At 47.8% G+C, this 27,329-nt stretch overlaps 2 long non-coding RNA genes across 3 annotated transcripts in view; one reads left to right on the forward strand and one right to left on the reverse strand.

Moving 5' to 3' along the window:
* LOC139045897 (uncharacterized) overlaps nucleotides 1-27,329 on the reverse strand; it is a 121,124-nt gene that overhangs the window by 57,998 nt on the left and 35,797 nt on the right. The window lies entirely within an intron of this gene.
* Nucleotides 6,600-9,591, forward strand: LOC106847894 (uncharacterized). Of its 2 annotated transcripts, XR_006529621.2 has the most exons (4): nucleotides 6,600-6,832; nucleotides 7,510-7,560; nucleotides 7,990-8,062; nucleotides 9,077-9,591. It is a non-coding gene; the product is annotated as an uncharacterized lncRNA (long non-coding RNA). The 2 variants fall into 2 exon arrangements; XR_011505651.1 differs by lacking the exon at nucleotides 6,600-6,832 and having other exon boundaries at nucleotides 6,949-7,560.

The raw sequence follows: 27,329 nt of genomic DNA on the forward strand, positions 1-27,329 counted from the left end.
ATGGGGTACGAGAGGCAAGGGATAAGAAATAAGAGAAGGCTGCATGAGCTGAGGCTGGAAAACTCTGTTGGGACCCTGCTAAAATGCTAGCTTCAGGATGCCGCTCCCTGGGACCCTGCCAGCTGCATTAGTTGCTATATGGAGACCAAGATTAAGCTGAATATAGTGCTTAGATCAACCTGGAGCGCAGCCTCCACCACCCTAACAGTGGAAGGCCGTAGCAGTCCCTTCCTGGACAAGATTTGAAAAGCAGGGTCTCTTTGTCCCAAATTTCTTCCCTGCCAGCCTGGCCCGAGAGTGGAAAGGTCACCGTCTGAAAGGCTTTTGGTCTTCGATGTCCCTTGATAAAAATGCAAACAGCCTGGGAGGGGAGAGCACCTGAATGCTAGCGGTTTATTGTATGTTTTCCTGGTTGCTGACCCCGAGAGCATCTTGTCACTCTGTTATCGGCCATTCATGGTTCCACTTCTGTGAAATGCCTGTTCAGTGCTTTTCCTAATTTTTCTACAGAGTTATTTCCTGTTGATTTGCAGTAACTCTTGATGTCCTCTGCTGGCTAATCCTTTATCTCTCCCACGCGCAGCAAATACCTCCTCCCAGCCCGGCGGCTGGTCTTTCATGAGCATCTGCGTGTCTCTCTGCTAACGCCACTCTGGGCAGATGGTCCAGAGCTAGGCTGGGACCCATAGAGAGTCCCTGGGCTGTCAGGAAAAGGCTGGGCATGGCCAAGAGAGGACGGTCCCCAAGCCCGACTCAGCCCTGCTTACAGCCTCCAGGGCGCACCACTGCCCTCCTCTCCCACCAGCTCACCTCCACCAGCCAAGTGTTCAAGCCCCAGGAAGTTACTCTGCACATGTCTGACGGCCATGCTCTCTCTGCCTGGGGGCCTTCCCCATGCTGTTCCCTCCATGAGAGCTCCATTCCCAGCTATTCCCCAGCCCACTGTGCCCAGACAGGTCTATGATCATCCCTTCTCACCTGGTTGTCCTCTCCCAGTCCCAGATGCCCTCCCACAGGCTCCTCCAGGAACCTGACTCACCCTGCAGAGGCTTGTGTCTTCCTCGCTCCCAAACTACACACTACTCCCCCCAAGGCGGATTCGGAACTTTGGTGGGCAATGGCCTCTACCTCCTTACGTTCTATGCATTGCCAGCATGGTGCTCGACGCATCACTATTTACCACATTTTTTAAAGAACAAAGTGACTTGATAAAGGTAATTTGGAATGTAATGGCACTTTTTAATTAGGCTTCCCTGATCACTGGTCTAAGTATAGTTTTTTAAATCAACATTTGCATTGTAAGTCTGGCATTTTTCATATAAGACACAAGATGGTTTTGACCGAGCAGCCCAGACCCACGTGGGTGTTGGCCACGGGGTCCTGCTCCCCAGCTTTGTGGGCTGCGAGCCCTCCGGGGGCAGCCGTCTGCAGGGCCGCCTCCTGTCTCAAGAGGCGATCTCCAGGCTGAGAGAGTTGTTCAGGTGCCCAGTGTCTCTTGGTAAGCCATTGACCACTTTTGTGCCTCTGTTTCCCCACAAAGAAGAGGATAGACTTTTCTGCTGCATGACCCGGCCACGCAAGGGTCCCAAGGGCACGCCTGGCAGGGCTGCGGGCGGAAGCTTGTTGGTGAATAAATCGCAGGAGTGTGGACCCTTGTGGACGGCGGCTGGGCCCGCTCCGCGCTCACCTGCTGCTTGTCTAAAGGGCCTCCCCAGAAGGCGTGCTCAGGAAGAATGAGGAGGTAAAACCAGCGGAGGAGGGGGAGCATGAAGACTGCCCCCGCGCACACAGAGAGCCATCTGATGCTGAGGGCCCGTGGCCTCCCCGGCTCAGATCCTGCACGGATCCTGCACGGACCCTGCCCAGAGCGCCACCCGGAGCCTGGCCCTGCTCGCCCGTGGAGCCGGCCTGCCAGCTCAGCCTCACAAAGCGCCGCGTGGCGCAGTGTCATCTGTAGTCTTGCCTTACATCTCACATTTCCTTTCTGGGCGCCTTACCGGCTCCTTAGAGGTAGGCTGAGCTTTTCTGGGCTCCAGGTCCGTTGTTCCTACAGAATAAGTGAGACAGGAGCAGGCTGGCTCTGAGATGCCTTCCTGCTCAAGCGTTCTCGAGTTCCAGCCATAAAGCTCACACTTTCACTCGTTAGCGCCTTTCATCCTCTCAGCCAGCCTTTGTGGTAGTTCTCTTTTCAATCCCATCTTACAGATGAGGAAGCTATGGCACAGAGAGGTTAAGTAATCTAAAATAACACCACACAGCATGTAAACAGCAGAGCCAAAATCCAAACATGTCTCTGTCTGACTCCAGGATCTAGATTCTTAGCTATTGTGATGAATACTGCCTGTGATGGTTAATTTTATGAGTCAACTTGACTGGGTCAAAGGATTCCCAGATATCTGGTTAAATGTTATTCTGAGTGTGTCTGTGAGGGTGTTTCCAGAAGAGATTAGCATTTGAATCCATAGACTGAGTAAGGCAGATTGCCCTCCCCAATGTGGATAGGCCTCACCCAACCTGTTGAGGGCCAGAATAGAACGAAGAGAGAGGAACGGGGAATTCTCTCTTTCTGCTTGTCTGTTGAGCTGGGGCATCGATCTTCTTCTGTCCTGGGACTCAAACTGGACTACACCACCTGCTGTCCTGGGTGTCTGCTCTTGCACACAGCAGATTGTGGGGCTTCTCGACCTCCTTACTCACGTGGGCTGATTCCTTATAATATATCTCTCAGTAGATAGATGATAGAAAGACAGACAGATACATAGGTAGGTAGACAGATAGATAGGTAGATAGGCAGATAGATAGATAGATATAGATAGACCATAGAAAGAAAGAAAGATAGGTCGATAGACAGATAGATAGGTATATAGGTAGGTAGATAGAGATAGATCGATAGATAGGTCGATAGATAGATGGATAGATAGGTAGAGATATATATCCTACTGGTTCTGTCTCTGGAGAACCTTGACTAATATTCTGCCTCTCAAGCAAAATCATCCTTTGTGGTCCTTTTCTCTTCGCCAGTTCCCTAGGATAAGGATGATGGAAGTAGAAGTCTGAATAACAACATATTCATCCACCTACCCAGCCAACATTAGTCACTGTTATGTTAAACGTAAGTTCACTATTTTTAATAATGAACTTCTGAGTTAAGATGGCTTTACAGAATGTCCCTTCTCACATTTCAATAAAAATAAGGAAAAAAATTAAACTGTAAATAAAAGAATTGTAAATAAAAGAATTAAACTGTAAATAAAAAGAATTTCCCACCAGCAGCCAAAGAAGAAAAGAGTTTAACTCAAAAAAAGTACATTTCAAAAACTAGAAGCTAAGGACAGGAAGATTCTGGAGTGAAGCACAGAGCACAGCCCCAGCACAGCCGGGTCCCGAGCCAGCCCCCCAGCACTCCCAGAAGCCTCACTTGTGGGCCCCCCAGAGCCCAGCTGAGAGGAAGCTGTCTGTCTCCTCTTCTGCCCGAGGCCTGGTGGAATCAGTTGAGGCAGAGAAATGGGAAGAAGGGAAGCGGGGGGCACTAGGGCCTGAAATGAGGCCCCCAGAACCGCACATGCATGAGGGGAACGGTCTGAACCCTGAGAGTGTCCCCAGTGAATGGGGCATGCCCTGCAACTAGGTAGGGGAGGGCCCAGAACCGGATAGTCAATAAAATTTCCCTTCATGAAAGATAGTCCAGATAGTCCGACAATTATGCTAGATCACGTCAGCTGAATTCCCGCCCTCTGCCCTTGCAATTCTTGAAGGCAACAGAAACTCCTCAGTTTCTGCTCAGTCTTCAAACTGCTTCTGGAGAGCAACAACTTGGTCTCCGAGAAGGAGGCGTAATGTCAAGTTACCCTCTTTAGTTCAGAGCAAACAGAAGGCGGGAGAGCGCTACTCAAGCATGCGTCAGATGGAAAGCAGTGGCCGAGCGGCTGTGCAAACGTACAGCACAAAGAAGGGAAGAAGGGAGGCTCACGACGGCCCAAAGATGAGAAGGTAAGTGACAAGGTGGCACAAGAGGGACCACACACCTAAAGAAACAGGCGGTGAACAATGACTCTAAATATGAAACATGTCGCATACCAGTAAGAAGCATGTTACCAAGCAGACGTGATTAATGAAAACCTGGACCGTGTGGAAACAGTCGTGTGAGTTTGCTAGGCCTGCCGTAACAAAGACCCCAACTGAGTGGCTTTAAACAGCAGAAGTGTATTCTTTCACGGTCCAGAGCCCGGGGCTTCGGAATCAAGACTTTGACGGGGTTGGTTCCTTCCGGAGGTCCTGAGGGAGGAGCTGCTCCAGCCTCTCTCCTAGTTTCTGGTGGTTGCCAGCAGCCGTTGGCTTTCCACGGCTTGTAAACGTACCACTCCAATCTCTGCTTCTGTCTTCACGTGGCTTTCTTTCCTCTGTGTGGCTGTGTCAAAATTTCCCTCTTCTCATAAGGACACTAGTCACTGGATTAGGACCCACTGTAATCCAATATGACCTCATTTTAACTTTATCACATCTGCAAAGACCCTATTTCCAATTACAGGCGTATTTTTTGGTTTTTGTGCTTTGCTTTATGGCATACTGCTTTTTTTTTTTTTTTTTTGGTGAGGAAGATTGTCTTGAGCTAACATCTGTGCCAATCTTCTTCTATTTTATGTGGGACGCCACTACAGCGTGGCTTGACAAGCAGTGCTAGGTCCACACCTGGGATCCAAACCTGCAAAGCCTGGGCCACCAAAGCAGAGTATGCGAACTTCACCACTATGCCACCAGGCCGGCTCCCAGATACTGCATTTTTTACAAGACCCTCCACCAGCAAAAAGATTACTACTCACTGAAGGCTCAAATGATAGGTAGCATTTTTTAGCAATAAAGTATTTTTTAATTAAAGTGTGTGCATTGTTTTTCAGACATAATGCTATTGCACACTTAATAGACCATGGTAGAGTGTAAACATAACTTTTATATGCACTGGGAAACCAAAAAATATTTGTGTGACTCATCTATTGATATTTGCTTTCCTGCAGTGGTTTGGAACTGAACCGGCAATCTCTCAAAGGTTTGCTTGTAAAGTCACACTCACAGGCACCAGGGGTTAGGACCTGAACATATCTTTATGGGTGACTCGATTCAAACAACAATAACTATACAACAATAAAATGAAGAGGAAAAGAAGAGGAAACGGAAGCAAGAGAATTTTTGCTTGCTTCTCTTTGAAATGGAAAGCGTATGAGATGCCAGTGTCCTCATCTTTATCTGGAAGGAGACAATCGCTGTGCTCTCAGATCAAGACATGCGGTATAGCAGAGAGTGTGTGTGTGTGTACAGAGAGAGCATCCCGACCTGCTAATTCTGTAATGTCTTGTTCTTAGAGAAATAATCTTTTTTGTGGTAAAGAAACATTTATTTAAGTTTTGACAACTTCAGTTTATTTTTGTTCTATGAAATAAGTAAAATTTAAATGTAATGATATTTTTTCTTTTAAAGACTCCAGTACCCATTTAGGAGGTTGCTCATTAAGCAGTTCTGACGCTGACTTCCTCCCTGACAGTCGTCAAGGATCATAAAGTGTGCGAATAAGGCAGAGCCTCGGTTAGATTTGAAGCTCCAGCAGCCAGCAGCATGCTTTGTCCATAGTTGCTGCTTAATAAATGTGTGTTAAATTGGATCATTTTGTTGCTAATTATGCAGAGTGTTGTACCAGATAACATACAACAAAAGCAGGGCCGACAGGCCTCTGGAATCTTCACTCGTGGAGGTACAAGGTGTCCCATTTTTAAGGACTATATCTTCCATTTCTCTTTTGCACCCACAGTCCAACTCTGGGAGATTAATTCAGACATAGCCGAAGGGGAGAGGGCACAGCTGTCTTCAGATGGGCTGCCTGTACTGAAAGGGAGATCAAGTCCTTCTTTCTGTCTGGAACGTGGTTAGTGCTCCCTGCTCTAAAGTCATGTTCTCTGGCCCCACAGTAATTTCCTTCCTGGACAGCAGATTCTGCTGGTGAAAAGCCCCGGCTGAGATCCACCGGCTCCTCGGGCTCAGCCCCTTCCCGGCAGAGGGCATGCTGGCTGCTGACGAATGGAGCCTGGTTCAGGAATGAGCAGATGCTGCTGCTGACAGGTGCTGCCAGGCGTGCTGGGACATCCACTGAGCACCATCGGCCTTGCACTTCCGCGGTCCTGCGGCCCCCCCTACGTCAGCTCTCCTCCAACCCGTGTGGAAGGTGACAGAGAGCAGCTCAGGGTTTAGTGAAAACACCCTGCCAGGATGGAACTGGCTTTCGCTGTTATTAACAGGCTCTGGAGAAGGAAAACCAGGGCTAAATGCCTGTCGCCTCTTTATCTGCATCTATATAGCTCGAAGATCCCTCTCTTTCACCCTGCCTAGTCCTCTCTCGCTCTCGTTTGCACCCGGGTGCAATCAATATTCCGCTCTATCACAGATTCCAGACCTGCCAGGCTGGGATTGCGGTTCCTGTGCTGACTCATCCACTCAGCCTGTCACCACCACGCGCTCCCTCTGCCAGAAAGGCCACGTGGTGGGATCTCCAGCTCTGGCTCATCGTTGCTCCAATCAGTTTCCTTTTCCCTTTTCCCCAGAATGTTATTTGAGTCCTCTTCTGTCACCTGTCGCCCTGGGAGTCCCAGAGAGGCATTAACATAGGCTTGGGTTTTGCAGGACACTGATGGAAGGTGGGCACGGAATAGCATTGTTCCCTGCCAGCATCAAGAAGCAGCCACTAAACAGAGGGAAGCACAAACGCTGGTGACCAGGGCGAGGTCTGGAGCTAATAACACACTGTAAATAGCAGCCCGCCCCCCAGGATGCTATTTTCTGTTCCCAGGTTTGGCTTGATTTCCTAATTTTACAAGCTAACTATGAAGAATTTGGCAGGGGGGAGGGGGAGTGGAGAAAATTAAATACTCATTTAAATTCTTTCCTAGCTGTCGAGTGATGGAGGTTTCCAGCTGGCTGGACCTCAGAGATCGCTGCGTTCAACATCCTGTCTCCACAGAGGAGACAGAAGGACACTGAGATAGGCTGTGGCTTCCCCGAGGTCACACGGCTGGGCAGGGTCCTGGGTCCGGTCCAGGGATATTTCCTCGCCTCCTTTAAGTGTAATCTCTTTGTGTGCTACTGTCCAAATTGTTTATTCTGCAAGTGTTTTACTCTGCAAAGGCTGCTTTGGACCCGTGGACCGACAGGGATGCCGGCAGAGAGACCGGCAGGGGGAAGCGTGCTTCCACACAGTGGTGATGGGAGGTCACCCTGCAGCCAGGGGTGCTCAGAGTAAGGGCAGATTGGGCGCGGCTTCCTCATGGAGGATCCCCTGGGGATTACAGGAGCTGAGGCTCTCATCTGCCTCTCTAGTAGAGTTCAGTGGCAGAGGACAGACAGAGGCTTCACACTGGAGATTTTGAAGAAGGTGATGGGCAATTTGGCATTCTGCACCTTTGGGTCACAAAGCTGTGTGATCTCTTCTGAAAAGTTCTTTTTCCAACCTTGTGGAAATCTCTGCAGGAAAATGGTGCTTGGCTCCCGTTAATTCCACTCCCCTGGTTTGCAATAAAGGTGAGGGGATGATAGGAAGTGAGGGGAGATGAAGAGTAGCAGGGTGGGGAGATAATGGGAGAGGGGGAGGTGATGGGGAGTGGAGAGAGATAATGGGGAGGGAAGGAGGTGATGGAGAGGGAAGGAGATAATGGGGAGAGAGGGAGGAGATGAAGAGGGAGGGAGGTGATGGGGAGGGAGGGGAATATGGTGGGGAGAGAGAGGAGATGAAGAGGGAGGGAGGTGATGGGGAGGATGATGGGGAGAGAGAGAGGAGATGAAGAGGGAGGGAGGTGATGGGGAGGATGATGGGGAGAGAGAGAGGAGATGAAGAGGGAGGGAGGTGATGGGGAGGGAGGGGAGGATGATGGGGAGCAAGGGAGCCTGGCTATTGTGCTGTGACTCTGCAGAAACAACAGAGTTAATCAAGCTGAAGTTTTGGGGTTTCAGGAGACGCTGGCTTACAAACTAAGGAGGGAAAGGGGGACCATCGGGGCTTACCAAGCCGAACTGCCACTCCAGGGTAAGTCAGCCCAGGGTCCCCTTAAAGGGGAATGTGGGTAGGCTGCTTTGATGGGATTGTGGGCAGGAAGTAATAATTTGAGGGAGGAAAGAGAAGACTCCCTAGGTACTGTCTTTAAGGCTGTGAGATCACGGGCTCGTAGACCTCAGTGCTGAGTCACCTCCGAGGCCATCTGCCCATTCACGTATCCTGTGCAAGACTCTACTCAGTCAGCCTTCTTTGAAGAATTCCATGTACCCACGTACAAGAGAGAGCCTCTCCTTTCGGATTATCCCTTCTATTTGGGGGAGCTCTAATTGTTAAAACCTTCATGGTTATATGGTATCAGAATGGGCCCCACTGTATCTACGAGCCGTTATTCTAATCCTTCCATACGATCCTCGGAAGTCTGATGATTACACCTTTGTAACACATTTGAGAGTCTATGCCTGCGTGGGGTGGGGGAGGACGGTGGAGGGGGAGCTCCCACACCGTCCAGTTGTATAACCTTGGCAATTACAGATAACCAGCAACCAAGCCAGTGATTTATTCAGTTAAAGGTTATCAAAGACTAAATCTAAAAATCGTATTTTCATTTCATAAGTCTATTGGAATTTATAAATCCTGAATTTTGCAGCAAGGAAACAAGCTCAGCCAACTTTCAAATGCTACCATTGGAAATATTACAATAACTCTGAAGTTTCTGCCAAGACATACTGCCACCTTCGGTGATGACGGTCATTCCGTCACCAAGCCCAGGACCTTGGCGCTTCCTATGCCTCCCTCTCTTCCACCAGGGTCGAGTTTGCTAGATGCTGAGACCCTGCCCTAGCTTCCTTCCACCTCACCATGGCCTCCAACCACTCCCCCGGTCCAGGCTTTGCTCCCCACAGCACAGAGTCCCAATGCCCAAGCTGCCAGGTTGGCATCATCAGGCCAGGGGCCCTCACCAGCCTGCCCTGCGCCTTAGTGGCAGTCTGGCGGCAGCCATCCTCCTGCACTGGTGGTGCCCTGAGATTCTCTTCTCTATTTCAGGGTGAGTCCCTCCAAGGGCCGCCTCCCATCTTGATCCATAGCCCCCCCAGGGGGGCCCCACCATGTCATTGAGGCTGCTTCTCCTGCACCCAGCACAGTGCCTGGCCTGGAGGAAGCACTTGGCACACACTTCTGAGGGAAGAAGTGTCCCCTTGTCGGCCGAGGCAGCTCAGATCCCACCAGGCCCTGCAGAGCCACCCGAGAGCCTCTCCATCCTTCTCCCTCTCTGCGCCTTGGGCAGGGGCAGGCCACGGGGGCAAACGGTGCTCTCCATCCTTCTCCTGCTCAAAAACAGCCACTCTGCTCTCCTCAGGCTGGCCAGACGTTCCCACCACAGCCCTGCTCGTGATAATATATCCCATACATTGTGCATAGTACACAGTACACTAGTTTTAACATAAGATTCAATTTTATACGTTATACAGTCATACATTAACTTATATAGTATATAAAAGTTCAATATTTAATATATATTTAATAATAAATAATGTTACTAGACAATATATTAATACAGTATACACTATATGTAAATATAGCAATATATTTTACATAATAAATTAACATAAGTAGCATGGTATGTATAATATGTTAATATATTACACATAATATATTATATAATAATGTGTTCTAATCTAATAATTTATTACTCATTACTGAGCATTCATAGCCACTAATTAAATAATTAAAGCGGTATGTGAAAGTCCACGTGTGTGCATGTGTAGTAATAATACCCAGTATATTCTTGTCCTGGGCCAGCCACTCTTCAGGACACTGCCTGCATTCTCTTATTTCATCCTCACGCTGGCTCTGAGCTCAGGTGGCTTGAGCCTCGCCGGCCACCCCTGCCGCCTTGGAGCGGACCTTGGCCATCCTCACAGCATCTGGCCTCCTTATGCCTCTTTGATACTGAGCAGGCCTCGGAGTCCGCCCTCCCGCACCCTGTTAGGGCGCACTTCATGCTCCCTGCTCCACGAGAAGCCCGGCAAGGCCAGAGGCAGGCTATGGTCCTGCCATCCCCTTGCCTCTCAGGAGCTCGTGCACAGCTGGTCAGACTGCGTTGCACGTCTCCACGAGAAGCGAACTCTTTGTCTCAAGAATCGGCATATTAGCGGACGAGTGATTCATAAATGGCGAATTGTTCTCTGCTGCAGACACTAGCTCGGCTGCTCTTTAGTACGTTTGTTAGACCTGTTAGTAGAATGTCATTTATCCCATTAATTTGTTCATGACGTGGAAGTTCCACCAAAACTCAGACTTAAAAGATAGGGCTGATGGGTGGTTGATATGGGAGGGGCTGGCTCCTCCATTACCTTCTCAAGAACCCCCTATACTTCTCAGACTGAGTGATGACCCCAACTGCGACTTGTCCCACACAGCCATGGAGAGTCACCTCTGGGTCCACCATGGGACTCCCACTCAGGCCACCAGAAATAGCCTGACTGTAGCCTCCTCCTCCTCCTTCAAGGACTTCCCAGGGCCACACAGATGACCCTTCAAGCATGTCACCCTCAACCCTAGCAGCCCGTGCCTTTCCTAGTTCCTCCTCAGAGGACTTCACAGAAAACCCTCCCTTTCTCTCTCCAGCTGACCCTGGCGGCGTGGGGGTACCCCAAGAAAGTGGACATTCTTATGAGATTTCTCGTTATTCAATGTCTATGTTAGGGAGGAGCTTGAGTGCTGCTTCCAGCCCTCCCGCCCCTCCCTCCAGGCCAGGCTCCGGCTGCACACCATTGTCCCAAGCAATTCCACTCAGGCCCTCGATTCATAGGTCTAGACCAGCAGACAAAGACGCCCATGGGGGACAGGACCCACATCCCTAGGAGTCACTCTGGCCAATGCGCTGGGGGGTGGAGGGGCTCAGCCCTCGCACTGAAGTAAATGGCTGAAGAGCCTTTGCAAACACGTTGGGCAATCTCCCTGAGCCATATTTGGTAGATAAATGTTGTTTTTCTCCTTCTTGTCACATTTCTAGGACTGCGTAAGTGCTTGTCTGAGGTCAGGCTCCCAGAAGCAGGGCCTGAGCCCAGGACGCGCGTGCACGTGATTTATTCAGGCAGTTCCTGGAGAAACCAAGGAAGGGGTGGAGCCAGCCGCCAGGCAGGTGGAAGAGCAGCTTCAGCCCAATCCTGCAGAGGAGTCAGGAGGGAAAATTACACCTTGAAGTCTGTCCTGCGTCCAAGCAGGGGACCTGGGCTTTCGTATTCCTTCACCCGTCAGTGGTCGCTGAGGACCACCCCCAAGGGGATGTGACCCCCGGACACTTGTGGGAACCCTGAGAGCGGAGGCAAAGCTCTCCAGTCACATGGCAGTCCAGGCACAGGGACTGCCATTGGAAGGAAAGCACAAGGATGCTAGGGCTCGGGCACACAGGAACAATAAGTGGGGCCACGGGGACCTGGGTGGAGCACCCCTAGTGCCCACTGCTGTGGCCCACATTGAGTGACACTTTGGGCAATCACTGCCCAGCTGGGCCACTCCTTAATCTGACTCCAAGAAGAATTGAGGATTAATGACCTAGTAGAATCCAGTAATCAACCTGACATCATCAGGTAACCAAGATGAGCCTCAATCTTAATCTCTCCCTCTCTCTTTCTCTGTCATGCACACACATGCACACGCGCACGCAGAGTGACACGTGGCACAGATGCACCCAAACACTCCTGACTGCCTTCAGAGCACAACAGAAGTGCATCAGTAAACACTGGACCTCGTTCCCCAAAGGCTCGGAAGACTTGCTCATCCTCTCCCTGATGTGGGGTCCATATCCTGGTGCAGTGTCTCCACCCCGTGCTGCTCCTTCCTGCTCCCACCTCTTAGTGCTTCTGTGTCTGCTTGAGAAAAAGCATCTGTTTCCTGCACCCTGTTTCCTTTTGTCACTGACCTTGTGCCATTCTCTGCCTCCATAGGACGTATTTGTGAATCACTCCTGGGGCACACACAATGTGTGTACAAACCCTTCTCCCAGGTTCCTGCAGGTCAGGTTCCTTGCTACCAAGGAGTCCGGCTCTCTAGAGCACAGGTCCACACCTTGTAAGGCAAAGCGCTGTTCATTCCTAGCGATTATCGTTGATTCTTCCAATTTTACTGTGGCCAAAGGCTAACGGCCAGCTGGAGGCCACCTCACAGCCCCCACCCCCAAGGCTGCACCCAACGTGGGCACTGTCAAGATGCCACAGAGCATGTAAGGAGCACGTTCTAGAGCAGTCAGCCAGCTTTGCGTCCCCTTCCTACCACTTGCCAGGGGAGGGAGAGTGAGCCCACTTTGCCCATCTGTCAAGTGCGGATAATAATAGTGCCTACCTACGAGGTTGTTCTGAGAAAAGAAGATCACACATATCAAATGAGTAACACAAAGCCTGGTACACTGAGGGCCTTCCAGAAACGGTGGTGGTGGGTGCAGTAGCAGCAGCTACGGTTTTACCATTTTGTGGATGGACCCAAGGAAAAGCATTAGCAGGTTCCCTCCTGGTTTTGCAAACCAAAATCAAATATCATATCATTTTCTGGTCATGGACACCAGGAACACCCAAGTTCCAAGACTGAGCTGTTCCTGTGCATGTGGTCTTGATTCTGTGAGAAGGCAGCACCAGAAAGAGGCCAGCTAACCGGCCTGCTGCAGGGGGAAGGGACTGGCGTGAGCAGCTGGAGGGCGTGGTAACCAAAGCAGTGGAGATGATTTATGGGAACTGAAAACGAGGTTGGCTAACATTGGTTAATCGATTGATGTTCTTCTGGGTTTTAAGACAATGTGCTAAAAGACAGAATCAAGATCAAATCGGCTAAAAGCAGGAAGGAACTCATATATTTTAACATTCTCTTCTCCCTTTCCACTCCCTCAAACTTTCTTTTGTTGTAACTTTTTACTTTGAATAATTTTAAATTTAAAAAAGAGTTACAAGAATAGTACAAAGAATTCCTATATATTCTTCACCCAGTTATCAGTTATTAACATTTTGCCACATTTACTTTATTATTGCTCTCTACATATATCTGTATTATTATTTTTTCTGAACGATGTGACAGTTAGTAGCAGACCCACTTTATCCCTAGATATTTCATCATGCATTTTGTAAGAACAAGAATATTCTCTTACACAACCACAGTACAATTATCAAATTTAGGTGATTTGACATTGATGCAATACTGTGATCTAACCTACAGTAAATATTCGATTTTAAATTGTCCCGTTAATATCCTTTCCGGATATGTTTTCCCTGATCTAGGATCCAAACAGGACCACACAGTTCATGCAGTTCTTATGTCTCCTTCATCCATTTTAATCTAAGAATAGGGCCTCATCCTTTCTTTGTCCTTAAAGATACTGATTTTTTTTTCCAGTTTCTTGTGGTATAATTGATGACACTGACATTTTTGGAGAATATAGGCCACTTCTTTGGGAGAACGTGCCCAGTTTGATTTGGTGTAACATGTTCTCATGACTAGATTTGGCAGGAATGCTGCCTGAGTGATGTTGTGTCCTTAGTGCATTCCATAGGGAGGGACCTAACGTCGGTTAGTCCCATTATTGTGAATGATAACTTTTCTCATGTGGTAAGGTGGTGTTTGCCAGGTTTCTTGACAGATCATGGTTTTAAAGAAGAAAGAACATAGTATGTTCTAAAGATGTGAGGCCTCCATTAATAAATTTATAAATTTAACATAATCTCCCAAAATCTCCTAACAAGTTTCTTTCCTTGAGAAGCAGACAAGCAGGTTCATTCAAAACAAACAAGCAGGAAAACTCTAAAATAGGAGAAAAATGAGGAGGCATTTGTCTCCCCAGTTCTTAAAATCCATCATAAGGCGTTGGTAATTAATACAGAATGGCATATGAATGAACCAGAAGAGAAAATCCAGAAATAGGCCCAAATGTACATGGGACATTAATATTTGACAAATATGCATGCTCCAGTCAGTGGGTAAAGGCGGACTTCGTCATAAGCAGCGTTGCCGAGGAAAGGCAAAGTTGGAACCATCCCACAGAGCACGTCAAGATAAACTCCAGGGGATCAACGTTTACATGTAAAAAGTAAAACCGTGTAAGTACTGCCAGAGGCGTTCTAGAACCAGGCTGGATATCTTCCACCCCACTTCCCACCCAGCAGAGTTCAGCTCCTCTCACCTCCCTCATTCTCTGCCCTAGAAGGCCACCTCACTTGGATGACTCCAGCAGAATCCTGCACCCTCTGGCCATCAGGGAGCCATGACAAGGCATGGAGGGCTCGAGGACAATGAGGGCAGGGCACTCACTTCCTGTTTCCTCCATGAGGAGCTTTTTCCCAACAGATGCGGGGGCTCTTCTCTAGGCAGCCTGGTCTACACAATCTTCTCTCCATCCAGGCTGCAATAACTTCTCTGTCCCCTCGTCTTCTGGGGCCTAGGGGTGATGATACCTCTGCTGCTGCTAGGCTCCAATTCCTGCACAGCCCTTGGGAGGCCACTAAAACTTGCCCACAGCCTTGTAACCGATCCCTTTGTACATAAACTCCTCTTGAATTATCCTAACTCGAGTGTGCCATTTACTTCCTGTTGGGACGTGGATTGGTAAAACAACCTTGGAGGAGATTGGCATATCCGACTATGTCTGAAAATCCAGAAGACAAAAAGAAAAGACTGATAACTATTGAAGCAAACAACAACTTCTACATAGGAAACAAAACCCAAGCACAATAACAAAAAAAGACAAAAACTAGGGGAAACATTTGTAGCTCATGACACAGAAAAGTGTTTTTCTCCAAAATGTGTGAAGAGCTCTGAGAGATGAAAAAGAGAAGGACTACAAGACCAATAGAAAAATAGACAAGCATCATGGGCAGTCACAGAATAAGAAATACAAATGGTCCTGAACACTTGCCAGCATTCATAGTCAGAGACACGAAAATTAAAACTACACTAGGATATAATTTTTCCTTGATCATATTGGAACCATTCCAAGGGTTTGACAAAATGCTTCGTTAGCTGGGCGTTAGGGAGGCAAACACTGTTGTTCTTTCTCAGTGTGACTGCCCAACAGGGCAGCCCCTCCTGAGGGCGATAGTCATCAAAGTTTCAGAAGCACTTTCTCTTTGACTCAGTGACCCTGCTCCTGGGGTCACATCTGACCAGTATGGACTGATATCTGACGAGATTATTCCTTGCAGCATTGTTTGTGACACTAAAAAATGTTGAAATTATCCAAGTGTCCGTGTTTGAGAAACTGGCTAAGTAAACCTAAGATTTCCTCCCGTGGTAGAATGGCCTGTAACTGTAAAAAACAACGAGGACACTCCCTGTGAACGAAAATCAAAATATCTCCTGGACATATCGCTAAGTAAAAACAGAAAAGTACAAAGTACAGCACAATTTGGTATGCCAACTTTGCAGTAAGAAAGTAGGAAATAAGAATATGAATTTCTATTTTCTGGTGTTTGCATAAAGAAACACTGAAGGGATACCAACGAAACTGATAACAGCAGATGGTCGGGATGGAGTCAGGAGCACATGGCTGGGTAGGGCAGGAGTAAGATTTCCCAGCGCACATCATCCCCATTGGTTCATGTTTGAACAATAAACATGTAGTGCCTGTTCCAAAAGAGGAAGAAGATAAAAAGGAGCGGTGGGGAGGCAGCGACGGCAAAGACGGAAGATGGAAAAGAAAACCGGGAAGCAGACAAAGATGAAGGAGATGCAGATGAGGAGGAGATGGAGAAATCACCCACAGCTTGAGTCTGAGGGCTGGGCGAATCCTCCTCCATAACTGTCCCTCTGGTTATCAGGGTCACGGACCGGGAGGCCAGAGGCAAAGAACACAGGCTTTAGAATAAAACATACCTTGGTTTGAATCTTGATGTTTCTGCCTTCTTGCTGGACAAGTGACATTAACCTGAGCCATAGTGTGCATAATCAGTAAATGGGGTTTTAGTAGTACTGATTTCACAACGTTGTTGTGAGAACTGAATTAGATAGTTTATGTCCTTAGAAAGTGCTGGCTCATAGGAAATACAAGACATTATTATTTTTACAGCTTTTAGGCAGATCTGTTGAAAGGTAAGAATTTAACTGCCCATGTAGACTCTTTTTACTGAAAATTCTTCCTGGAAAATGAAATTATTGTCTTCAAAATAAATGCTGAGACTTCTGTTTTGAGATGCATTGCCGAGGGCTCCTTACTCAGCGGCGGTTCCATCATTTAACAAGCCTCCACTGAGCACACACAATGTCAAGGCACATACTTTATTCTCAACAAATGCAATGTTGGGTTTTCTTCTCTCTTCCCATTTCGGCTTCTTCTTGCTCTTCTCTTTTCATGTCATCCTCTTCTCCTTTCTCACTTCCTTTCCTCTTCCACTTTTGCCCCCCTTCCTCTTGGCCTCTGTAGTCTCAAATGACCTGAATGTGAAAACAGAAGGACCTTGGGAGCCCATCAGTTCAACCCACTTATGTTGCAGATGAGCAAACCATGGTCCAGTGAGAATGAGGGTTCACCCACAGCCACTCCCCCCAACCCGCCCACCCCGGGTGGCAGCAGACCAGGCCCAGGGCCAGCTTTCCCATGAAGTGCCTTTTCCATTCAGCTTCTGGAGGTCACCTTATATGAGTTTCACAAACCCTGTGTTGACAGGAAATGCCATTTCTCGTTCTGCATTTAGAAAACAGAATGAGGCAGGAATTGTTTTTTATTTGGGATTTTCAGTGAGATCGAATGCATTAGACCTTTGACACTTCAGTGGTAGACGTGTTTTTCAGAGTGATGGACATGCAGCACATCGCAGAAGGGGCTCAGTGAGGTCCTGCCTCCGTGTCTGAGGACATGGTGACTGTGCTCTCACAGAGCCTTCCAGCTTCATGACTCAGTAAACAGAAGTATTCTTCTAAGACTGTCTCCTCTCCTCCCCATAAAGGCCTGGCTACTATATCTTGAATCCTCAGTCTGGAAGCTGTGGAACCAGAAACAAATTTTAGAGGAAGGAAGGGATGAAGAACATAGTAGCAACCATCTATCAGACAGTGACTCCCTGCCAGATGCTGTCCTTGGGGATTTATAAACACAGCAGGTACAAACATCACAGGGCACAAAACTCAGATGTGCAAAAGGCTATCTTTACGCTTTTCTTTAGCTCAATTTCATCTCTACCTTCAGCCTCCATCCTCATAGAGGCCAAAACCTCATATATGATATGATAGAATCATTCCCAGGATTTCTCAGTCATTTCACGTGACATGCAGTGGATTCAGGGCGGGCTCCCTCGGCCTTCTCCCCAAGCATGCATCTTCATTCTGAGTTGTGTGCACAGCACTCAGTTGTTGGCAGGAGGCGAGTCTGGTCTGAGGCCGTCTTCTGCCCTGCTCCTGACTGGCCCTTGGGAGTCAGAATCAATCCCACTGGCACCCCCCATCAATCTGAGGACCTCGCTTCATCTCTCCCAGTGGGTCTTTGCACTCTTCGTTTTCCTCTCCCCAATCTTCAGGCTCCTGAGGCCTCACCAACTCTCTCAGGCTTTCTTCCTCTTATGGGCACATGAAGAGGTTGCTCTTCCCATCACCTTGAAGTTGGGTGACGTTGTGACATGTTTTGGCTGATGAAATGCGAGTGGAAGTGATGCCAGAGAGCAAGTCACCACCTCCCTTTCTCTATGCCTTGGTCATCAGCAGTGTTGATGGCACCTCCATCCTCCCAGTTCCCTGAGTGATGACAACGTGAGGCAGACACACCCGCTCCCAAGGACGTGTAGCAGGAGCAAGAAATAAACTTCACTGTTTTAAGCCACTGAGATTTGCGGTTAGCACATCACGACTGACACAGGGAGAAGGAAGTTTAGAATGTTCTCCTGTGCCCTCCAGGGCCGAGGAGGTGAGAGGGGCTCTTGAGGAGCCTCGAGTTCCTAGCACGCCTGGCATCATCTACACTCTGTTGCTACTACACCAGAATGGGCAGGGTCTTTTCTACGAAGTTTGCTGTGATCTAAGACTTCTCCTGCGAACTAGAACACAAGGCCCCCATATTCTCAAATTCCCAAACTTTTTTGAGACTTCGATTATCATTTCCCACCAAAGGCTTGGCTCACAAAGTGGAAAGAGGAGAGGGGCAAGGTGGAGTCTACCCACACTGACACCTCCTTCTATAGCATGCCCCTCTCCAACCTCTGTCTCGGGCACTGGTCTGGTTCCGTGGGGCAGGATGGCCTGCTAGTCGTCGGTTCTCTTCCCAGTTCACTGTTTATAGCATTCACTTTATGCCTATAGGCTTCAAAGCATAACCTTTTTTTAAGTTCTCAAGTGCATGCTCCTGCAAATCTCTCAAGACTATCAACTGAGTTTCCTTTTTCTTTGCGATGTCTCTCAAAAATTTATCAAAGTGATACATGTACGCAATTAAAATCAAATAGAATGACAAGTCTTTTCATGAAAAACAGCATCTTTGACTCTTCACTATTTCAGTATTTTCAGCCATAATTCTAAATAATATCATTAGACCATGACTTCTTGATTTATTGATTGTAGACATTAGCCACTGACTTCCTGTTATGGAAAATGGGCATTTTGTCTCTCGCATCACCTCAGCCCTCAGTCTCCAGTTCCTTCTCCTCCATCTTCCCAATATTGGCTAGATAAATAGTCTGTCTTTACCATATTATGAAAAGGAACTGTGATTTAATTCATTCCCTACGCATCGTTTTAATTTTTTCCTCGATCTAATAGCTGTTATTATTTGGGGAGCTAATCATTTTTTATTTGCTTTTTTGTTTGTTAATTATTCCTAAAATCTCCAACAGAACTATGAAAACCCTCTAAATATTGTTGTTTATCTGCATGACCAAACACGTCAGATATCTAACTCACGGTTCGTTTTTCCAGCACATGTCTCTCCTAAACCCTCGTCCTCCTGCCGCCCTCTGGACCAGGAGCGTGCTGGGTCTCCTCCACAGCCTCAGCCTGGCGTGCCCTTCCCTCTGCCCGGTTTCAGACACTCCGCTCTCCGGAGCCCATCTCCCCCCATGCTTGGTGCGCCCCTCCGTTTTGGTAGCACATCGTCTAATAACTCACAAGAAAAGTCGCATAAGAGGTCAATATTTTCAGACGATCCGTATCTGAAAACTGTCTTGATTCTACCCTCCCTCTGGATGGATGATTGGTGACATGGAGAATGATTTCTCCCTGGTCTTCTGGCTTCCATTTTGACTTTTGAGAAGCCCCCATAAAATTTGGCTTCTCTTGCCTTTTTATGTGAGCCTTTCTTTCTCCGCCCACCCCTGCAGATTTTGGAGCTTAGAAGCTGAGCTGAGAGCTCTTTAGTGTCTGTGTTTTCTCCCGTGAGCAAAGCCTGCTTCTAGAGGAGAGGGCCAAGGCGAGAGGGAATTGTGTCCACGGAGGAGTGTGTGTCCAGGCAGAGACTCGGCAGTCTCACGGAATTTCATCTTGCCTCCCTTCCCAGGCTTACTGGGTCCTCACAGTTCCCCTCTAAGGGAGGCGCTATTATTCCCATCTTACTGATGAGAAAATCAAGACAGAATGTTTAAGTAACTTCCCCCAAGATCCCACTGCTAACTCAGATTAAACCAGATTTGGAGTCTTGCTGACCCCAGAGTGCATGTTCCCTTTTTTTTTTTTGGAGAGGGGTGAAGGGTGAGCCTCTGTTTGAGATTGTTAATAAAATGCCAGAATTTCATAAATTTTCTGCTCCCCTTGTTAATTTGCCATCCATTTGGAAATATTTAAAATTCTGAAAATAACATTTGTAGACATTAACAAATATGAAGGATTCTATGGAGAAATTGTAGTAAGTTAAGGTATTTCTGGAACTCAATGACATTCACTGAATGTGTTTTTTCCTGCGATTCTGGTACATATAAGAAAGTGGTAGCACAGAGGCGCTCACAACTAGAATATACAAGTATGTACTGGGGGGCTTTGGGAGAAGAAGAAAAGCAAGATTGGCAACAGTTGTTAGCTCAGGTGCCAATCTTTAAAAAAAATTTTTTAAAAAAGTGGTAATCTCTGAAGAAAGTGAAATAAAATCTATGTAAAATACACATAATAATGCATTTTGTATGTTTATGTTTTTACAAATAGGGCTTAAAAGGAATATAATTACATAAATTATAAATTTCTATCATGAATAAATTTATAAATTATAAATAAACAGCAATTTTGGAAGACAATTGAATCTTGGGGACTATATGCTGCTTTTATCCGTAGTCTAATCTGTAACATTAAAAATAAAATTGAAGGTGGATAGACAACGTTATTTGGAAAGTCTTTCCATGTCCTGTGGAAGTCCATGTCACCATCAGGATATCTTCACATTCCCCAAGGTGAATTTTCATAGGTCACTTCCAGATTCCTGCCGATTTCTCTCTCTGACTTATTGCACTTAGCTTGATGACCTCAGGATCCATCCATGTTGTCACAAATGGCAGGATTGCCTGCTTTTTATGACTGTATAGTATTCTACTGTGTGTGTGTGTATATATACACACCACATCTTCTTTATCCATTCACCTGTCGATGAATTAAGAGCCCAGGCTCTTTATCATGATTCTAGAGTGCCTCCCTAGCAAATTATAAAAGGGAGCAGGAAGGAGAGAAGGAAGAATAGGCCACCAGCAGTGAAAAGGAAATGTCTGTGTGCGCCTCACGTCAAACTCCAGGCTGGAGATTGTTTTGCTTTTTATTTTCTCTCTTACTGCTCCCTTAGGGAGATGGAGAATCTCCCAGGTGGACTCAAATGAAAATCTAAGCTCCCGGAGGCCAGAGGAAAGTATTTTAAGAATCTTTGTTTCCTGCAGAGAACCCTGCCGAGATTAGTGATCTGTAGGATACATTTTTAATGGACTGAGAAGAATCTCACTCCCACGTGATTCTAGGACTGTATCTTATCTGCACTGACCACGTCTCCGAAACCTCAGAGGCAGAGCGAGAATGCCCTCTTGAATCTCTTCCCTGTTGAAAGGCAGATTTCTTTTGGGACCCCTTCATATAAACGCGAAGTATGAAAAACAGCCAACTGGGTCCCTGTGGGCTTTCCCCATTGGACCAGTTGTAATCCTTCTAGCTGTTTACTTCTAGGCAGATTAACTGGAAATTAACTGGATTTCTTGAAATTAGTTCAAATTAACTAATTTCCAGTTAATCTGCCTATTCTTTTCTAATTCAATGGTGAGAAGTACACTAAGCATTTTGGTTTCTCTAGTGACACAAAGGTCTCAATGAAGTAGGACTATTCATTGCTATAATAGAAATCTGGAGAAAATGGAGATAAGTATTTCCCTGATAAACGAGATCTTCATTGGGTTCGCCGTCCACAATGAAATTTGCTGGCTCAGTGTCCTAGTTTTGCAACATAGTGATTAATACATTAAACCAATTAAACTCAAAGCAGCTCTTCACATTTGTTTTCCTTTTCGTTTTTTTTTTAGAAGCACACACACAGAATTAGCCTGAAGCAAAGGTGTAATTTATTTGTCTGCAGTCTGAGTCACTGAGTCCCTCAGGGTATCTTTAAACTTGTTTTTTCTTAATCTCCACGGAGTATTTTTTTCAAATACTGTATTTAGAAACAGGCTACCCCTCCCAGAACCCAACTTGTTCCGTTTTCTATTTCAGATTTGCTCGCATGACTTAAGAAACTTCAAAACTGTGTGCCCTGCTTGCACAGCTCTGAATTGGTATGCAGAGGTGGCTATTGCTACTGTGGTTGCCTTATTACAGAAGTCGGCAATGGCCACCCTCCCGGGGTGTGCCTGTGAAGACCGGAAAGGTAAAAGCAAGAAGACAGGAGAGGCCACCTTCACACACCCTTTCAAATTGATTAACCTTTATGGCACGACAGCATTGGACAATATTTTAAAAGTTCAAAAGAAGTTTTCTTCCTAAACATTTACTTAGCTTTTGGCCTTGAGTTGAAGAGAATCAAAGATATACACCATTCCTAGAACCTAGATACAAGATCCAGGGTTTTTTCCAGACCAGCAACTCTTCTAGAATATTCATGAAACTCTACGGTGTGCGGCCAAGAAGACACCTGAACTCAAGCTGCAGATCTGATACAACTTCCCAATGCGATGGTGGGTGAGTTCCTTACCCTCTCTGGGCCTCGTGTATGAAGTGGGGATAACACCTGGCAGGCTGTGGTCACGAAGCTGTGTTCGGGTTCAGATGATTTAATGCTTGTGGCAGCCCTTTGCGGTGTGTGAGGCTGTCCTAACACAAAGCATTGTGAAGTGGCTTTTCACTGCTGCTCTGACAGGGTCCCCACAGAGATGTCTGCAAAAGGACCCACTGTCGTGAGGAAGGAGACCTCAGAATGCCTAGGATGTTGACTCTGAAGCTTTCACTGTTCTTTCTGTGTTATTTGTGGAGTGTGTGACTTGAGTGTTTGATGGTAGGTTGGCTTGCTCCGTGCCGGGTCCAGCCTCCTCCTGGTTTGACTTCTACGCTGCAGAGGCTGGAAAGTGAAAACACTGCACATCCGGGAGCCCTCATGGCTAAGGTTCCAAAGGTGATTCAGTTTTGTGTGTTGCCCACATTTCTAGTTTCTGTAAACCTGAAGCTTTCACCTCTGCCAGGTGTGCATATGCAGACACATCTTATTCTGGTCAACCCAATAAGCGCAAGCCACCTCGCCGTGGCCTCCTGCCTCCTCCTGGGGTGGGTACTTTCCAAATGCAGACCAACCAGTCAGAGCCCACACCCACCACCCCTCAGGGCGCTCACACTCTGGCCACTGGCCCCTGCCCTCACCACCCCAGGGCCAGGTATAGGACAACTAGGGACACCGTCTGCCCCGGAGCCCCCTGAAATTATTGACACTGGCCAATCCTAAGCCTGCGCACCCTGCCACACCTCTTCCTTCCCGCAGAAACCATGGTGAAGGCCCGGGCCCCTGTTCTCCCCTCACTCTCTCTACCTCCTGACCGACCCTGTGCTTCCCTGCATGGCCCTGTATGACGTGCCCTCTCCTCTGGCAACAGTGAGGAATAAGCTATCTTTTCAATGACAATTGTTTCCTTATCTGTTGCCCTTACTATCTCTCGAATTTCCTGCGAATACACCATATTGTAAGACACTCTGCTGAGCAGCTGCTCTTACAGGAGCCTGGGGTTGGAGGAGGCAGGGCATCCATTTTGCTGGGTGCCCACATGCAGTGTGGCTCCAGAGCTAAACCCTGGGCAGCGACCTCCTGGTCTCCTGCTTGCAGTGACGGCACTGTGGTCCCAGAGGCAGAACACCCAGCACGGCTTCCCCAGCCCACCATGTCCCGGCCGCAGAGAGGATGGCTTCCTGCACTCTGCAGGGTCTGCAGGCCTGGTCCGCAGGGTCTCCCGGGGCCAGGCGCAGGCCCAGTCTAGAGGGTACTCCTCCAGCTCTTGGTGAGCACCTGATTCTCTGTGTTAAGTCCCTTTCTGTTTAAACTTTCTGTTATCTGAAGACAAACCCAGCCTGCTACAATGTTTCATAATAAATATATCACTCAGGGTCCAGGCAGGAGACAGAAAGCACACCAGTAACTTGAACAGAGACAGTTTAATATGCAGAATTATTAATTAGTAAGGGGGGATTCACTCCTAAGAGGGGTAGAGAAAATACTAAGGAATACAGGAGCGGCCGAAGGAGGAAGTGGCCGAGGGAGCACATCCAGGCAGGAACACGCTTGGGCAGGGGTCTCCCTCCTCTCACCATGCTGAGATTCTCTCGTCAATGCCAAGTGTGGCGGACGGAGGCTTACTGGAAAGGGAGGGAGATCCCTGAGGGCCACAGGCCAGGGCCGGCACGCAGGGACTGCTTGCTGGGATGCCAGCAAAGCGGCTAGAAAGGCCCTGCTGGGGCAGGAGAGGCTCGCTGGGGACCCACCTGGAGTGTTGGCAAGACCTGTTGGGAAGCTCCTGGTAGGGCCACAGGCAGGAGTCACTGGATGCTGTGCTGAAAGGCGCCGGACGCAGGGAAGGGCCCTCCCTCTCGCACAGGCCTCGCTCCGGGCCCATCGGGAGAGAGAAGCCACACAGTGATGCATAACAGGCGACCTTCCCTATAAAGAATTATTAACTATAACACGGGATGGGAGTAACGAGGGAATGGCTAGTGAAAAGTAAAGAGAACTCTAAAAGATATAGGAAACTGCAGGTATAAGGAGCAATGAGGACCCCTGGGGCTCAGAATGCCCAAGGAAACCACACATACCCCCTACCCAGAGCTGAGATCTGGACCCTGTAAGTGAGGTCATCTCCCCGGCCAGTCAATGGCAGAGAAACTGCTCTGGTGCCCCACCAGCAGAACTTGCTGGAAATCTTTCCTCCCAGGTACCCTGGGAAAGTGTTTCTGGGAGGTGTCTCACTGGGGTACTCCACTACGAAGGCTCCTGACGGAGTGCTGAGGGACTTTGCTGACCTTCGGGCCCTGCTGGCCGCCACGCACTGCAGGACCAGGTCCAGCTCCAGTATCACAAAGCAGCTCAAAGAAGGGAAGATTTGGTGACGAGAAGCAACAAATTGATCATTGATAACCGTCCACCCTTTGGCAATTTGGTTTCCATAGGCACACTTACACACGTTTGAACTTTCGTGCTATCTGTTTCCACCTAGCAAGACACAGCTATCATACAAGTGGAGAAGTTCTCCTTCCCTCAAATGAGGAGGCGCCCCCAACAGCCGTTATACCCCTCATTGGATATAGTAACTACCTCCCAAGTCACAATCCCACCGAATATTCTGTCATCTAAAGCCTAAATGGCAAAGTTAATTTGCATATGAAAAAATAATGGAAAGAGGAGAAGAAGAAAACGGTTATCATATACACATAACAACGGACACATCCAAACAAAGAGCAAATGCGCAAAGCGACCTCAGTCCTGCTTTCCATAACTGGTCAAGAGGCTATAATTGACATCTATGACTTCCTCTTTCCACTTCCCATTCCATAGTTCCCCTGCCCCTGGTCAGAATTTCAACTGGTTGTTGGGTCATTACCTGGTAATGACCTTCATTCGCAAAGTGGTCTGAATCATGACAGCCCCTTTTTTGTTTCCTGGTTGCCATAGATTTCCATTAACCTTTGCTCCCCTGGGTTCCAGACATAGTCCTCATTGCCCTGTTGGGTAAGCAGCAACACAACTGTCCCTTGCTTATTGGGATTAATCACTCCAGCCAGGAGAGTGACCTCTTTTTCTACCCAGTGGAGCAGTGGCATGAGGAGCCCCAAATAGCCAGGTGGCAGTCTCATCTTCCAATTTGGTGAAACCATTGTTGTATCCAGTGGTAGAAGCATTAGCCCTTGGGACTAAGATCCCCAAACCAGCAGAATTCAAAGATACTGGGACAAGAACCAAAATTTCTGTGGTTGGATTGTGATAACAGACAGAGGAGCCACTCCACTTCCACTCCTTGATTCCTAGATCTGTGGATGTTGGCAAAGGAGAAACATCCTACAAGATAGAATCCCACTCTTCAGTGTGTCCCAACTGGAATCATAACTGAGTCGTCAGTCAGCCATCCCACCCTTCAGTTAGGCTGGCCAGCTGCTTCCAGATGATGGAGTATGTGGTTACATTGGTTAACTTCACGGCATGAGACCACTGCTGCACTTCTGTTGCTGTGACGTGATCCTTGATCAGAAGCAGTGCTGCGCAGAATACCAGGACAGTGAGGAGGCACGCTGGAGCCCACAGTGGCAGTCCTGGCAGAGGCCTTACAGACAGGGAAGGCACACCCAGCTCCAGATATGTGTCCATTCCTGTGAGGATGAATCTCTGCCTCCTTCATGACGGAAGAGGTCCAATGCCATCACCCTGCCCCAGGTGGCTGGCTGGTCCCCAGGGAATGGTGCCATATCAGAGATTCAGGGTTGGTCTCTGCTGCTGGTGGATTAGGCACTCAGAAAATTTCCAGCAGAGGCTTCCTGATCTGGAGCCAAGAGGTCCAGTGGCATCTCCCTGATCCCACAACTTCTTGACTGCAGCAGAGGAAGAAGCTCCTCTGCCAGGCCCGTCCTGCGGTGTTTTTCTAGGAGTTATTTCTTGAGTTCTATAGCCTATTCTTCCAGGTCTTTGTAAGCATCTAATTCCCTATGTTAAATCCCTTCTGTTCAAACGTTCTCTTCTCCGCAACTAAACCTCATGTGCTACAATGTTATGTAATTAACATAATAGATTTGTACAATAATATGCAACTATAAATATATTTGAGATGCCTGCTTAATTTCTTTAACTAATGCATATGCATTGATTTAAAACTTTTTAAAGACTTCTACTAGAAAGCATGCAATTGTTCCTGTTTGGCATAAAAAGTTTAACACAACTCCTGGAGGACGGTAATGGTCATCAAAAAAGACCCAAGCTCAAATGTGCCTTAAGCTAATGATGCACGTAGACAGCCCACTGCCATGGCCCTGTCAGGCATATGGTGATGGGTCATCTCACACAGGTGTGACCAGTTGTTTGAACATGTTGCCCTCATAGGGGAAAATACCTTGAAATGGCTTGTCTTTTTGTTTTGTTTTGTTTTCTAATCACCTCGGGTCAAAGCTCTTTTTTTCCATGCCAAGACTATGTATCTCAGACAGATGTCTTAACCTTTTTGGTTTTAATGAATGGCCCTCTGGTACAAAAAGTCCAGTTGGATCTAAATCAAGCCTTTAATATCATCCAATTTCAGTTTTTTGCCACTTCCCAGCTTCACCTGAGGTGGGCTTGGAGCCATGCAGTGGGAAAGGAGGGCCAGACGGCTTCTTGGCCATTTCTCTGCCTCAAACCTCCCCTCCTCTCCACTCTCCATGCCGCCTCTGGCACCTGGATGGGGTGGGGGGAGAGGAGATACAAGGTACAGGAAGTGTTACAATGTCACATTGGTGGCCTCTAGAGGTGGCTCTTTCTCCCGAGAGGGCCTTGTGGGTCGTTTAAAGACCTCTCCTCCTCTCTTCACCCTGCCTTCAAGCCAGTTCCAGCCAGCTCCGAGCTTGAGGCTCAGGCACTGGGGTCTGTGTTCGAATGTCCACTCTCCGCGAGGTTCTCCCAAAATGCTGCTGCCCTGACCTGCTATGGACCGGACACCCACCCACTTCCGTCCACCCAGCCCTGACAGCCCCTCCTCGGACAGACGTGCGCTCTCTCCAGCTTCTTCTGATCAGTACCCTGAACACAGGCAGGAGGTGTGAGATAAGCGAAGGTGTCTTCTCTGCGCAGCCGGCTCTTCTCACGAGAAGTCGTCCTCTATTTTTTGTTGTTGTTTTTGTGTTTGATTTTGTTCAGGTGTGCTTTTCTCTTGTTCTAGTTTGGGTCCAGAAA

This window comes from Equus asinus, chromosome 8 (genome assembly GCF_041296235.1).
Source record: "Equus asinus isolate D_3611 breed Donkey chromosome 8, EquAss-T2T_v2, whole genome shotgun sequence".
Taxonomy (NCBI): Eukaryota; Metazoa; Chordata; class Mammalia; order Perissodactyla; family Equidae; genus Equus; species Equus asinus.